This window comes from Dendrobates tinctorius, unplaced genomic scaffold (genome assembly GCF_039654945.1).
Source record: "Dendrobates tinctorius isolate UK_male_01 unplaced genomic scaffold, ASM3965494v1 ptg000089l, whole genome shotgun sequence".
Lineage (NCBI taxonomy): Eukaryota > Metazoa > Chordata > Amphibia > Anura > Dendrobatidae > Dendrobates > Dendrobates tinctorius.
This window is the reverse complement of record NW_027361757.1, coordinates 22,726,055-22,740,039: the sequence shown is the minus strand read 5'-3', so window position 1 is coordinate 22,740,039 and position 13,985 is coordinate 22,726,055.

The window sequence follows — 13,985 nt, the reverse complement described above, 5'->3', positions numbered from 1 at the left end:
TATGGCTCCACTCCCACTCTCCCTCCCTTGTATATATGGCTCCGCTTCCACTCTCCCTCCCTTGTATATATGGCTCCGCTCCCACTCTCCCTCCCTTATATATATGGCTCCGCTCCCATTCTCCCTCCCCTGTGTATATGGCTCCGCTCCCACTCTCCCTCCCTTGTATATATGGCTCCGTTCCCACTCTCCCTCCCCTGTATATATGGCTCCGCTCCCACTCTCCCTCCCTTGTATATATGGCTCTGCTCCCACTCTCCCTGGCTCCGCTCCCACTCTCCCTCCCTTGTATATATGGCTCGGCTCCAACTCTCCCTCCCTTGTATATATGGCTCCGCTCCCACTCTCCCTCCCTTGTATATATGGCTCGGCTTCCACTCTCCCTCCCTTGTATATATGGCTCCGCTCCCACTCTCCCTCCCTTATATATATGGCTCCGCTCACATTCTCCCTCCCCTGTGTATATGGCTCCGCTCCCACTCTCCCTCCCTTGTATATATGGCTCCGTTCCCATTCTCCCTCCCCTGTGTATATGGCTCCGCTCCCACTCTCCCTCCCTAGTATATATGGCTCCGCTCCCACTCTCCCTCCCCTGTATATATGGCTCCGCTCCCACTCTCCCTCCCCTGTATATATGGCTCCGCTCCCACTCTCCCTCCCCTGTATATATGGCTCCGCTCCCACTCTCCCTCCCCTGTATATATGGCTCTGCTCCCACTCTCCCTCCCCTGTATATATGGCTCCGCTCCCACTCTCCCTCCCCTGTATATATGGCTCCGCTCCCACTCTCCCTCCCTAGTATATATGGCTCCACTCCCACTCTCCCTCCCCTGTATATATGGCTCCGCTCCCATTCTCCCTCCCTTATATATATGGCTCCGCTCCCATTCTCCCTCCCCTGTGTATATGGCTCCGCTCCCACTCTCCCTCCCCTGTATATATGGCTCCGCTCCCATTCTCCCTCCCTAGTATATATGGCTCCACTCCCACTCTCCCTCCCTTGTATATATGGCTCCACTCCCACTCTCCCTCCCTTGTATATATGGCTCCACTCCCAATCTCCCTCCCCTGTATATATGGCTCCGCTCCCATTCTCCCTCCCCTGTGTATATGGCTCCGCTCCCATTCTTCCTCCCCTGTATATATGGCTCCGCTCCCATTCTCCCTCCCTAGTATATATGGCTCCACTCCCAATCTCCCTCCCCTGTATATATGGCTCCGCTCCCACTCTCCCTCCCCTGTGTATATGGCTCTGCTCCCACTCTCCCTCCCCAGTATATATGGCTCCGCTCCCACTCTCCCTCCCCAGTATATATGGCTCTGCTCCCACTCTCCCTCCCTTGTATATATGGCTCCGCTCCCACTCTCCCTCCCTTGTATATATGGCTCCGCTCCCATTCTCCCTCCCTTGTATATATGGCTCCACTCCCAATCTCCCTCCCCTGTATATATGGCTCCGCTCCCACTCTCCCTCCCCTGTATATATGGCTCCGCTCCCACTCTCCCTCCCCTGTATATATGGCTCCGCTCCCACTCTCCCTCCCTAGTATATATGGCTCCACTCCCACTCTCCCTCCCCTGTATATATGGCTCCGCTCCCATTCTCCCTCCCTTATATATATGGCTCCGCTCCCATTCTCCCTCCCTAGTATATATGGCTCCACTCCCACTCTCCCTCCCTTGTATATATGGCTCCACTCCCACTCTCCCTCCCTTGTATATATGGCTCCACTCCCAATCTCCCTCCCCTGTATATATGGCTCCGCTCCCACTCTCCCTCCCCTGTATATATGGCTCCGCTCCCACTCTCCCTCCCCTGTATATATGGCTCCGCTCCCACTCTCCCTCCCTAGTATATATGGCTCCACTCCCACTCTTCCTCCCCTGTATATATGGCTCCGCTCCCATTCTCCCTCCCTTATATATATGGCTCCGCTCCCATTCTCCCTCCCTAGTATATATGGCTCCACTCCCACTCTCCCTCCCTTGTATATATGGCTCCACTCCCACTCTCCCTCCCTTGTATATATGGCTCCACTCCCAATCTCCCTCCCCTGTATATATGGCTCCGCTCCCATTCTCCCTCCCCTGTGTATATGGCTCCGCTCCCACTCTCCCTCCCCTGTATATATGGCTCCGCTCCCATTCTCCCTCCCTAGTATATATGGCTCCACTCCCACTCTCCCTCCCTTGTATATATGGCTCCACTCCCACTCTCCCTCCCTTGTATATATGGCTCCACTCCCAATCTCCCTCCCCTGTATATATGGCTCCGCTCCCATTCTCCCTCCCCTGTGTATATGGCTCCGCTCCCATTCTTCCTCCCCTGTATATATGGCTCCGCTCCCATTCTCCCTCCCTAGTATATATGGCTCCACTCCCAATCTCCCTCCCCTGTATATATGGCTCCGCTCCCACTCTCCCTCCCCTGTGTATATGGCTCTGCTCCCACTCTCCCTCCCCAGTATATATGGCTCCGCTCCCACTCTCCCTCCCCAGTATATATGGCTCTGCTCCCACTCTCCCTCCCTTGTATATATGGCTCCGCTCCCACTCTCCCTCCCTTGTATATATGGCTCCGCTCCCATTCTCCCTCCCTTGTATATATGGCTCCACTCCCAATCTCCCTCCCCTGTATATATGGCTCCGCTCCCACTCTCCCTCCCCTGTATATATGGCTCCGCTCCCACTCTCCCTCCCCTGTATATATGGCTCCGCTCCCACTCTCCCTCCCTAGTATATATGGCTCCACTCCCACTCTCCCTCCCCTGTATATATGGCTCCGCTCCCATTCTCCCTCCCTTATATATATGGCTCCGCTCCCATTCTCCCTCCCCTGTGTATATGGCTCCGCTCCCACTCTCCCTCCCCTGTATATATGGCTCCGCTCCCATTCTCCCTCCCTAGTATATATGGCTCCACTCCCACTCTCCCTCCCTTGTATATATGGCTCCACTCCCAATCTCCCTCCCCTGTATATATGGCTCCGCTCCCATTCTCCCTCCCCTGTGTATATGGCTCCGCTCCCATTCTCCCTCCCCTGTATATATGGCTCCGCTCCCATTCTCCCTCCCTAGTATATATGGCTCCACTCCCAATCTCCCTCCCCTGTATATATGGCTCCGCTCCCACTCTCCCTCCCCTGTGTATATGGCTCTGCTCCCACTCTCCCTCCCCAGTATATATGGCTCCGCTCCCACTCTCCCTCCCCAGTATATATGGCTCTGCTCCCACTCTCCCTCCCTTGTATATATGGCTCCGCTCCCACTCTCCCTCCCTTGTATATATGGCTCCGCTCCCATTCTCCCTCCCTTGTATATATGGCTCCACTCCCAATCTCCCTCCCCTGTATATATGGCTCCGCTCCCACTCTCCCTCCCCTGTGTATATGGCTCCGCTCCCATTCTCCCTCCCGTGTATATGGCTCCGCTCCCATTCTCCCTCCCCTGTGTATATGGCTCCGCTCCCAATCTCCCTCCCCTGTATATATGGCTCCGCTCCCACTCTCCCTCCCCTGTGTATATGGCTCTGCTCCCACTCTCCCTCCCCAGTATATATGGCTCCGCTCCCACTCTCCCTCCCCAGTATATATGGCTCTGCTCCCACTCTCCCTCCCTTGTATATATGGCTCCGCTCCCACTCTCCCTCCCCTGTATATATGGCTCCGCTCCCAATCTCCCTCCCCTGTATATATGGCTCCACTCCCAATCTCCCTCCCCTGTATATATGGCTCCGCTCCCATTCTCCCTCCCCTGTGTATATGGCTCCGCTCCCATTCTCCCTCCCTTATGGCTCCGCTTGGCTCCCCCATCCTCCCCATCATACTTACCCTCACGTCGCTGAACTTCCTTCCCGTCGCTGCACGTCCCTGCATCTCGCGGCGCTTCAGCTTCTTCCTGTGCGGAGCGGTCACGTGATACCGCTCATTAAGGACCATGAATATGGACGCCACGCCTATGGGAGATGAGTGGCGTCCATATTCATGACCTTAAATGAGCGGTAGCACGTGACCACTCAGCGCTGGATGAAGCCGCCGCTGGATGAAGCCGCCGCGGGATGCAGGGTGAGTATCAGCTGCTGCACCGCCCCCCGGCTCCCCTTGTGTCCGCGGACCGGCAAGGGCACTGCAACGGCCCGGTGCTGGGCCGCGGACCGGCGGTTGGGGACCCCTGGTATACAGAGCTCATGTGTATAATGTCACTGGTGATCACGGTATTACCTGTACACTGACACTACATATAGAGGTCCTGTGTGTAATATCACTGGTAATCGCTGTATTACCTGTACACTGACACTATGTACAGAGCTCCTGTGTATAATTTCACTGATGATTGCAGCATTCTGGGAGCCAGCAGAGGGCTGACAGCCCCTCAGCCTTTTGTATTGGAGACCATGCGGCGTGATGATCATTGCCATGGTGACACAATGTCGTCATGACAACATCCGGGTCACCAGAGCTAGGAAACTTGCGCAGTGCATGATCAACAACTTTTTCTGTCAGTGCAGAGCTGACAGTTTCTACAGTATGGGAATGCTGCTGCATCCCCATGCTGAAGAAGCAATCAGCCTGTAAAAAATGATTATCCCATAATGGGACTAAGTTAAATAAGTAAAAAAAGTAAACATTTTTTTAAAAATAATTGTAAAAATATTTTATTTTAAATAATAATAAAAAAAACTAAAGATATAGTATCTATAAATAAATATTTGCATAAAAAAAACAAATAATAAAAGTACACATATTTGGTATTACTGCGTCCGCAACATCCCAACCTATAAAACTGTCTCACTTTTAAACCCCACTAGTGAACACCATAAAAAAAGGCAAAAAACAATGCTTTATCATCATACTGCTCAACAAAAAGTGGAATAAAATGCAATAAAAAAGATGAATATAAATAAACACTGCTGAAAATGTCATCTTGTCTCGCAAAAAGCAAGCTGCCATACAGCTACATCAGTGAAAAAATAAAAAAGTTACAGCTCTCAGAATAAAGTGATGCAAAAATAATTATTTTGTCTATAAAAAAGGTTTTATTGTATAAAAGCTCCAAAACATTAAAAAAGACTACGCAAATGAGGTATTGCTGTAATCATACTGACCAGAAGAATAAAACTGCCTTATCAATTTTACCACACACGGACCAGCATAAACCCCCACCGAAAAAAAAAAAATACTGAATTGCTGGTTTTTGTTTTTTTGTTCATTCTGTCTCCCAAAAATCAGAATAGAAAGCGATCAAAAAATGTCATGTGCCCAAAAATGTTACCAATAAAAACATCACCTCGTCCCGCAAAAAAACAAACCCTCACATGACTCTGTGAGCCAAAATATGGAAACAGTATAGCTCTCAAACCATGGTGTTGCAAAAATATTTTTTGCAATGAAAAGCTTCTTTTAGGCTATGTGCCCATGTAGCGATTCTCATGCAGAATAAACCTGAGCAGAATCGCACACCCTGCTCCCGGGAAAATGCATGCATTTTTTGACGCGTTTGTCAAGCGTTTTTGCATGCGTTTTCCTAAGTGTTTTTGCCCATATAATTGATGGTATGCGGAATCGCGGGCGATTCCGCAAAATGAATGAACATGTTGCGTTTTTAACCGCTAAGCGTTTCCGCAGTGGTTAAAAACGCACCATTGGCACAACATGTGCGTTTTCCATTATAAAACCATTGGATGCTTTTCTTAAGCATTTCTGCAGCAGAAACGCTTGTCTAAAAACGCTGCAGAAATGCTTAAAAAACGCTATGTGGGCACACAGCCTTAGTGTGTGACAGCAGCCTAACATAAAAACCCGATATAAATCTGGTATTGCTGTTATCACACCGACCAGAAGAATAAAGTTGTCACATACCGCACGAGGAACAGCGTAACAAAATAAATAAAACCAATGCTCACGTGCTGTTGATTTTTTCAATCTTCCTCCCAAAGATCACAGCAAGGCTCAGTGCACATTTATCTTGCTCTCTGCGCTGAGCGATTGCATCGGGGTTTCCGTGTAAATCTCTGAAATGCATGATTCAGACAGAACCTCTGGCAAAAAATTCCCTATAATGAGGCAGATGGAGGCACTGTGGATGCCGTCTGACCTGTGAACCCGGCGGTGTTTGTCTTTTTAGGATTGCATAAAAGTGTCGTTGGCCACAGTTTTTTGCACTTCTGAAAAGAACAACCCTTAACTGAGGCCATTCGGAGTCCAGAGTAACTCTGCTGCCTCATTATAGTGAATGGATCCCTTGGGGTTTCATCTGAATCACATCACTTGGAGATTTAGATGGAAACCCCAAAGTAAGTGCTCAGCGTAGAGCGCCTGATAACAGTGATCCCTAATGTTATGTAAAATGTTCGTAATAAAAGCTTCAACTCAATCCACACAAAAAGCAAACCCTCACTCAGATCTGTTATTTGTAAACGGAAATATTGGGGGCTTCCACATTACTGGTAGTACAAAGGCTCTGGAAAAGTAAAATGGCTCCTAACCCACCAAAAGAAATTCAGCAAATTCTCTGCTCTCAAATCCAAATACCTTCTCCCTTCTGAGCCCCGCACTGTACATAAATCATATGTAGTGTCCACATTCTTGGCATTTCTGAAGTGATTAGAGCCCACCTAACTTATGGGTGCATGCCTCCAGAAGCATGGGCTGGGCATAACGTACTGGAGACTACAATGTACTGGTGAATACATTGTACTGGTCACTACAATGGCAGTTTGCAATTTTCACTCGGCAACATTCATTGCTGCTTGTTTCTGGAAAATACCCATGTGGAGTCAAAATTGTCACTACACCTGTAGATAAATTCTCCAAGGGGTATAGTTTCCAAAATATGGTCACTTGAGGGGGGATTCTCCTCTTCTAGCAATTAGATGCTCTATATACAGTGGGGAAAAAAAGTATTTAGTCAGTCAGCAATAGTGCAAGTTCCACCACTTAAAAAGATGAGAGGCGTCTGTAATTTACATCATAGGTAGACCTCAACTATGGGAGACAAACTGAGAAAAAAAAATCCAGAAAATCACATTGTCTGTTTTTTTTTTCATTTTATTTGCATATTATGGTGGAAAATAAGTATTTGGTCAGAAACAAAATTTCATCTCAATACTTTGTGATATATCCTTTGTTGGCAATGACAGAGGTCAAACGTTTTCTGTAAGTCTTCACAAGGTTGCCACACACTGTTGTTGGTATGTTGGCCCATTCCTCCATGCAGATCTCCTCTAGAGCAGTGATGTTTTTGGCTTTTCGCTTGGCAACACGGACTTTCAACTCCCTCCAAAGGTTTTCTATAGGGTTGAGATCTGGAGACTGGCTAGGCCACTCCAGGACCTTGAAATGCTTCTTACGAAGCCACTCCTTCGTTGCCCTGGCGGTGTGCTTTGGATCATTGTCATGTTGAAAGACCCAGCCACATTTCATCTTCAATGCCCTTGCTGATGGAAGGAGGTTTGCACTCAAAATCTCACGATTCATGGCCCCATTCATTCTTTCATGTACCTGGATCAGTCGTCCTGGCCCCTTTGCAGAGAAACAGCCCCAAGCCATGATGTTTCCACCACCATGCTTTACATTAGGTATGGTGTTTGATGGATGCAACTCAGTATTCTTTTTCCTCCAAACACGACAAGTTGTGTTTCTACCAAACAGTTCCAGTTTGGTTTCATCAGACCATAGGACATACTCCCAAAACTCCTCTGGATCATCCAAATGCTCTCTAGCAAACTTCAGACGGGCCCAGACATGTACAGGCTTAAGCAGTGGGACACGTCTGGCACTGCAGGATCTGAGTCCATGGTGGCGTAGTGTGTTACTTATGGTAGGCCTTGTTACATTGGTCCCAGCTCTCTGCAGTTCATTCACTAGGTCCCCCCGCGTGGTTCTGGGATTTTGGCTCACCGTTCTTGTGATCATTCTGACCACACGGGGTGGGATTTTGCGTGGAGCACCAGATCGAGGGAGATTATCAGTGGTCTTGTATGTCTTCCATTTTCTAATTATTGCTCCCACAGTTGATTTCTTCACTCCAAGCTGGTTGGCTATTGCAGATTCAGTCTTCCCAGCCTGGTGCAGGGCTACAATTTTGTTTCTGGTGTCCTTTGACAGCTCTTTGGTCTTCACCATAGTGGAGTTTGGAGTCAGACTGTTTGAGGGTGTGCACAGGTGTCTTTTTATACTGATAACAAGTTTAAACAGGTGCCATTACTACAGGTAATGAGTGGAGGAAAGAGGAGACTCTTAAAGAAGAAGTTACAGGTCTGTGAGAGCCAGAAATCTTGATTGCTTGTTTCTGACCAAATACTTATTTTCCACCATAATATGCAAATAAAATGAAAAAAAAACAGACAATGTGATTTTCTGGATTTTTTTTTCTCAGTTTGTCTCCCATAGTTGAGGTCTACCTATGATGTAAATTACAGACGCCTCTCATCTTTTTAAGTGGTGGAACTTGCACTATTGCTGACTGACTAAATACTTTTTTTCCCCACTGTATGTAGTCCGCAAACTGTTCTAGGAAAATCTGCACTCCAGGAGGCAAACACCGCTACATATGGCTTAGTAGTACTGTACAGCCACATATGGGGTATTGCCAAGTTCAATAGAAATTGTGGGACAAATATTGGTACCATGTTTACCCACTTCTTGTGTGAAAATGTAAAATCTGGGGCTGGAACAAAATTTTGTTGGTAAAAATGTAATTATTTTTTCCTCACTGCTCAATGGTATAAAATTCTGTGACACACCCATGGCGTCAATATGATGACTGCACCACTAGATCAATTCATTGAGAAGTGTAGTTTGTAAAATGGGGTCACTTATGGGGAGTTCTGCTGTTCTGTCACCTTATGGGCTCTCCAAGTGGGTCATGGCACCTGCAAACCATAACAGTAAAATCTGGTGCTCCTTGCCTTCTGAGCTTTGCACTGTGCCTGAAAACTTTTTCCCGATTACATGTAGGGTATTGGCGCACTCAGGAAAAAATGGACCTCAGTTTGTTGTAAAAAAATCCTGTTAACCATTAGAAAAGTTAAAAACTTGTGCCTAAAACAACATTTTAGTGGTAAAAATTTAATTTATTCTTTCTTCATCACTCAGTGGTATAAAATTCTGTGAGGCACATGTGCTGTAAATATGATCACTGCACCACTAGATGAATTCATTGGGGAGTGTAATTTCCCAAATGAGTTCCATGAGGGGTCTAGTTTCCAAAATGGGGACACTTGTGGGGGGTTTCCACTGTTTAGGCACATCAGGGGTTCTCCAAATGGAACATGACGTCCGCTAATGATTCCAGGAAATTTTACATTCAAAAAGTGAAATGACGCTCCTTCCCTTCTGAGCCCTGCCGTGCGCTCAAACAGTAGTTTTCTCCCTCATATTGGGTATAGGTGTACTCAGGAGAAATTGCACTACAAATTGTATGGTGAAATTTCTCCTGCTACTCTTATGAAAATGCAATATTTTGTGCTAAAAACCTGTTCATGGGGAAAATTAGATTTTTTTTTTATTTTTATGGCTCAACGTTATAAACTTCTGTGAAGCATCTGAGGGTTCAATGTGCTCACCACTCATCTAGATCCATTCCCTGAGTGGTCTAGTTTCCAAAATGGTGTCACTTGTGGGGGATTTTCATTGTTTAGTCACATCAGAGGCTCTCCAAATGCGGCCTGGCATCCACCAATTGTTCCAGCAAATTTTGCATTCAAAAGGTGAAATGGTGGTCCTTCCCTTCTGATAACTGCTGTGTGCCCAAACAGTGTTTTTTTCGCTCATATGGAATATCAACATGCTCAGGAGAAATTGCACAACAAATATTGAGGTCCATTTTTTCCTGTTACCCTTGTCAAAATAAAAAAATTTGGATCTGAAGTCATTTTTTTGTGAAAAGAAGTTAAATGTTAATTTTTTTTTAAAAAAATTCCTGTGAAGCACCTAAGGGGTTTGAGCACCTTGAGGGGTGCAGTTTTTAGAATGGTGTCACTTTTGGGTATCTTTTATCATATAGAACCCTTAAAGTGACTTCAAATGTGATGTGGTCCCTAAAAAAATGGTTTAGCAAATTTTGTTGGAAAAAATGAAAAATCACTGTTCAACTTTTAACCCTTATAACTTCCTAACAAAAAATAATTGGTTCCAAATTTGTGCTGATGTAAAGTAGATATGTGGGAAATGTTACTTATTAACTATTTTTTGTGACATATCTCTTGGATTTAAGGGTATGAAAACTGCAAAATTTTCCAAATTTTTGTCAAATTTCTATTTTTTTAACAAATAAACACAAGTCTATTATTATATTTATTATAGTGTTTGTTAGATACATATTAAACCTTATATTGTTAACTATGCTACACTGTGTTACTATTATATGTATCTGTAGCCTGAGTTCTCTAATATGTAATTCCCCTTTATCTTCCCCATTTTCCTTTACCTGGTTTTCCCTCCCTCCCACCCCTCCCAATTAATCTGTTATATTAAAAATGTAATAAAAATATTTAACAAAACACAAGTCATACCGAAGAAATTTTACCACTATCATGAAGTACTATATGTCATGAAAAAACATTCTAAGAATCACCGAGATCCGTTGAAGTGTTCCAGAGTTATTACCTCATAAAGTAACAGTGGTCAGAATTGTTAAAACTGACCTGGTCATTAATGTGCAAACCACCTTCGGAGGCAGGGCTATTACTAGGAATTTTGGGGCCCCATTGTCATGATCCAGGACAGGGTTTTGTCTTTGTACCGTCCTGGTCAGATAGTGGTTAATTGTTTCTGCCTCTCTTAGTTGCCAATTGACCTAGATCTGGTGTCAGTTATACTCCTGCCCTTGGCTGAGTTAGTTGACCCCTTGCGTGTCTGTGCCCTGTGCCTGTTATCTTGTTGCTTGTTTGGTTTTGACCCAGTCCATCTCTGCGTTGTGAGTTTGTCTACTGTCTTGGTACTGTATTTGCCCGCTTTGGTTTACTGATCCCTTGCTACGTCCTGACTATCCGTTCTATCTAATCCCTTGGTACTGTCATGCTATCTCGTGTTTTGACCCCGGCCTGATCTGGTTTACATCTCTGTATTTGCCCCTTGGTAATTTGTCCCGTAAATACCCCTCTAGGAGTTTTCCTTCTGCTCCTAGCTCTCGGAGTTTAGGCCACGCCGCCAGCAGTCAGATGCTTCAGGTCCTATCAGGCCTGAAGCAATCTCTCTCTGCTCCTGCTTCCTCTGAGAGACCTGTGGTCGGCTCCGCCCCTTGGCAGTCATGTGCTTCAGGTCCTGTTTGTCTGAAGCCCGCATCTTCACCGCTGCTGCCCCGCTCCACAGGTATCTTTGAGTACAATCTGTCTTACTCAGAACACACGCATTGGCTCCGTGAGCAAGTGCAGTGTGGTGTTCATGACACCCATACTGGCAAAATTTTTGGGGCCCCTTATGACCCCGCCCAAACGCCCCCCCAGCCCTGCCTCCACCCCTCGAACTGTCCACAGTCAAAAGATTTTTTAAGCCGCCACCACGACTCTTTTGGTTGGGCCCTACTCTACTCTAACCTATTAAACATTTGTTAAAACATCCAATACAATTTAGGTATATTTTTATTTATTTTTCTATTTTTAAAATGACCAAAAATATCACCTATAGGGGACAAATACCACCGCACCATGACCAGACACCATATTACCACCACATAGTGACCAAATAATAGCACATACAAGGAACAAATACCACCATACCATGTCCAGACTACATATTACCACCATATGATGACCAATAATACCACATACAAGGAACAAATACCACCACATCATGCCCAGACTACATATTACCACCACATGGTGACCAATTTTTACCACATACAAGGAACAGATACCATGACCAGACCACATACTCCCCCATAGTAACCAAATAATACACATATAAGGAACAAATACCACCACACCATGTCCTGACCACGTATTACCACCAAATGATGACCAATAATACCACATACAAGGAACAAATACCACCACACCATGCCCAGACAACATATTACCACCACATGGTGACCAATTTTTACCACATACAAGGAACAGATACCACAACACCATGACCAGACCATACTGTATATTACCACCCCATAGTAATCAAATAATAGCACATACAAGGAACAAATACCACCACACCATGTCCAGACCACATATTACCACCATATGATGACCAATTATACCACATACAAGGAATAAATACCACCACACCATGCCCAGACCACATATTACCACCACATGGTGACCAATAATACCACATACAAGGAACAAATACCACAACACCATGACCAGACCACATATTACCACCCCATAGTAACCAAATAATAGCACATACAAGGAACAAATACCGCCACACCATGGCCAGACAACATATTACCACCACATAGTGACTGAATACTACAATGCTGATCAGTAATAAAAAGCACAATACTAATATCACCATATGTGCCATTATACACAGGAGATCTGTACTTAGTATGCAGTGTCTGTGTACAGGTAATACAGTGATCACTGGTGACATTATACACAAGAGTTCTGTATATAGTGTATACTGTAAAGGTAATACAGTGATCACTGGTGATATTGTGCACAGGACCGCTGTATATAGTATACAGTGTATAGTGTGAGTGTACAGGTAACACACTGACTCACCAGTGATGTCTCTAGGTGAAGTAATTCATCTTCGCTTTTAATCTTCATCAAGCACAGACTGCAGTCAATTCTTCCAGCCAGGGCTCGTCTCTGCAGGAAATAACAGTTATCTAAAACACTGCTTGCAGAACACATTATTTTTTTCCCAAATTCTAAACTACACCAGATGAATAAAAGAGGTTACAATGTTGCTCTGCACAGTAACAGGACCGCCCCCCCATTTAAAACAATATCCTCAAAAATGAAAATAAATACATCACTGCAGTAATAATATCCCTTAATTAGTGCCTATGGTAATAATATCTCCCATCCTGCCCTACATGATCTCCCCATCCTGCCCCATGATTCTGCCACATCTGTTCCATTATCCTGCCCCATCTGCCTTATGATCCTGCCCCATCTGTCCCATGATCCTGCCCCATCTGTCCCATGATACTGCCCCATCTGTCTCCATCATATCCATCCTGCCTCATGATCCAACACCATCTGTCTCCATCCTGCCCCTTGATCCTGCCCCATCTTATCTGCCCCATGATCCTGCCCCATCTGTCTCAAGATCCTTCCCCATCTGTCTCGATCGTATCAATCCTGCCCCATGGTCCTACACCATCTGTCTCCATCCTGCCCCATGATCCTGCACCATCTGTCTCCATCCTGCCCCATGATCCTGCCTTTTTTTTATTGAAAGCTTGCCACTTTCAATAAAAAAAATACTTTTTTCTTACCTGGCCGCGCTCCTGCGGCAATAATCTCTCCCGGCGTTTCAAGCGCGCACTTGCCGGCAAATAACAATGACGTCATACGCCGGCGACGTTCGGGCTGACATCACTGCCAGCCTCCAATTGGCTGCCGGCTTTTACTATTGCCGTGCAGGCCTGCATGGGCCCGCAAGGCAATAGAGTAACTGAGCCTGCATCTTGAATGCAGACGTTCAGTTACTGCATCTGAGAATCCTGCCGCTAGGGCCCGATCAGCAGAAGAGACGGGGCCCGAGGCAGCCCTGTTCAGAGGTAAAGGGGTTAATAAACTTACAAGATATTAATTTTCTTTACTATTTTTTTGCATAATAGATAAAGATGCGCGTACCCCTGGATGTTTGGTTCAGGCAGGTTTTGCCGAACAGTTAAAAAAAGTTCGGGTTCCAGAACAGTATTGTGACCCAAAACAGAACCTAAACCCCCATTCACTTGAATGGGGGTCCGAACATCCAGTGTTTACCACCCTGTCAGGTGCATGACAGCACAGCAAACATAGCTTCATATCGGCGGTAAAATCATTATTGCCAGACAGCCGAGGTTCCCAAGCTGTCAAATGAGAACGTGAGC